General features: G+C 34.3%; 1 long non-coding RNA gene across 1 annotated transcript; it reads left to right on the top strand.

Annotated features, from left to right (window-relative positions):
• Window positions 1–17: 17 nt before the first annotated feature.
• LOC110016017 lies at window positions 18–1988 on the top strand. Its single transcript, XR_002291272.2, has 3 exons — window positions 18–43; window positions 328–501; window positions 710–1988. It is a non-coding gene; the product is annotated as an uncharacterized LOC110016017 (long non-coding RNA).
• Window positions 1989–2498: the final 510 nt, after the last annotated feature.

The following is a 2498-nucleotide window of genomic DNA, read 5'->3' on the forward strand; positions in this document are numbered from 1 at the left end:
GGAGATTCAAAGCAGATGGCCAGCTTTGTTTTCAGAAAGACAGGTGAGTTCCAACATTATACACATGTTCCTCCTTCATTACAATTGAAATAATTTTGACACAGTTTTGGCTTGTCTTGACAAAACATACATAAAAGGCAAGTGTAGTATTTTTGACACCTATCCCTAGTTGTAGTTTGTCAAAATGTTACATTTGTCATAGCAATGCCTGATTATGCAATTAAAATATTGCTTCACTTTTATATCCATTTAAAATGATTTTTATTTGTCCAGGAATGAGCATCCTGTTCTTCTGCATGAAAAATGTTTTGTTTTCACTCTTTAAAGATTGGTGCTGAGTTCACACGTCTAGTATCTGCTGACCTTCTGAAGTCCTTCCTGAGTGGACTTGATCGATATTTGCCAAGACTGATCAACTTGTATGAAGCACAAAAGCAACGGAAAACAAATCTGGGACATGATGCCAAGCTCCAGAGTCTTCTTGTGTCTTTTGATTCTGTTGTAAGTACATAAAGCCGAAACGTTTGGTATGATCATGTGTTTATGAAAATACTGATTTGCAGGTATAAATAGGTTAAAAGATTAAGCACTTAAATTATTTTTTATTAGGTTAAAAGATTTTTACAAAGTAGATAAAACATTTTCAGCTGTTCAATGTTTGTGTATTTGTGGCTCTAAAGCCCAAATGCTTGTTTTGGTGGTTTTACAGAAGTCCAACCAGAACAGGAGATCCACTGCACTTCTTGTACTTCCATTCATCTTAAAAGAAGATCTCTCAAACTTCATTAAGTTCTCAGAGGTAAGATTGACACACTCCCAGTATTGATATAATGCATGATGTTAAAATTTAAAGGACATTCCTTCAAAAGTCTCACTATGTGTATTGATGTGAAGATCTGTAGAGTTTTCTCCCCATGTATATTGGTGACCATCTTTAACCCCTGCAGATAAAAGGCTGAAGCACAGACGTCAGAAGAAATAACCTAAACAAAACACATTTTGAATGCTAGGGTTATACAGTATATACACATTTTGTTCTCCTTTTTTTACTTTAGACCATGGACGCTGCAGAGGTCCCAGCAGAGACGAAAGAATTGAGTGTTGGCCTACTAGTCACCACAGACCAAAACACGGATATGACGGATCAGTCAAAGAACGTTGTGAATGTTTCCATAATCTTGGAGGGGTGCATCGTTTTGCGGGAGTTGCGAGATCTACCAAATGGCTTTGCAGTGCTGATCGGACTACTTTACTGCCTCAACATCGATTATCCAAAGGAACTGAAGTACACCTTCGAATTCATCCAAAAGGTAATCATGGATATTGGGGGTAGTGCATGCTCTGCTCGCGTTCATGGACTGCGGAACAAACTGCTTCAGGGAACGATGTAGAGACGTTCTTCAGAAAAAAAGCAGGGGCCACATTATTTTTGTTTGAGTTTTCTACAGTTGGAATTTACATTTTTGTAAACTGTTTAGGAGTCTCTGTTTATGGAAAGATGCAAAAATGTTCTGCACAAATTCCTGTGTTAGTTCAGTTGGACTTGTTTTTGACACATTTGCAAAATGTGTAATTGTAAACTTTGAAGTGTACTGTTTAGGAGAAAGCAAGTTATTTGTTCTGTTTTGTGACACACAGACACACGCACACCGAAACATCATCCCGCACGGTGACATGTTGTGAAAAAAAATTGTTTTTTTGTTTTTCTATTCTTTTTTTTCTATTTTTCAGTTGTGTTACAGTGTTTGAAATGGTAAGCCAACTGGTATTACTACGTGCAATGATACTCTGCGTATATCTCCATAAAATTTTACAACAAACATTGACACATACGTGAGTTTTAAACGTTGTTCTTTTCCTTGTTTCAAAAAGATAATTTTATACTGTTTCAATAACAATGCTTTTGAAATAAAATTTTTCACAAATGATTGAGATTGTCTTTAATCTAAAGTTATGTAGTGGATTTAATTTAGCATTTCTCATTACTTTGTGTTAAATTGTAACTCTGACCGACTTCTGCATTTAAGAAACTGAAACACCCTGGAAAAAATTCAAGTTGGCTCAACTTAAAATAACTTTTAACCTGGCTGCCTTAAAATTTTGATTTAAGATAGCAAAATGTTTCTAATAATTTAAACTCAATGATAGTTTTTCCAACTTAAAAGTTCAAGTTCACATAACTAATCGATTTGTTGTGGGTACTTAATTTTGTAGTTAAAAAGAACGTATAGTTTGTTGTGCCAACAATGCAAATTAAGTAACCGCAACAGAATTTTAAATCTGGCCAACACATTTGTTTAAGTAGTTCGAATATAGTTGTAAGTTGACATTACTTAAGAAATTAGTTGGACTTAATAGGAAAGTTAGTTGAGAATACTTGACTTCCTTAATTGATACAATAAAAATATTTGTTTATTTAACTTAAAAAATACATTTCCCAAAACAAAGCAATAAATGATATAAACTTGATCCTTTACGTTTGGGAAACAAATTAATGG

This window comes from Oryzias latipes, chromosome 12 (genome assembly GCF_002234675.1).
Source record: "Oryzias latipes chromosome 12, ASM223467v1".
In the NCBI taxonomy this organism is placed as follows: domain Eukaryota; kingdom Metazoa; phylum Chordata; class Actinopteri; order Beloniformes; family Adrianichthyidae; genus Oryzias; species Oryzias latipes.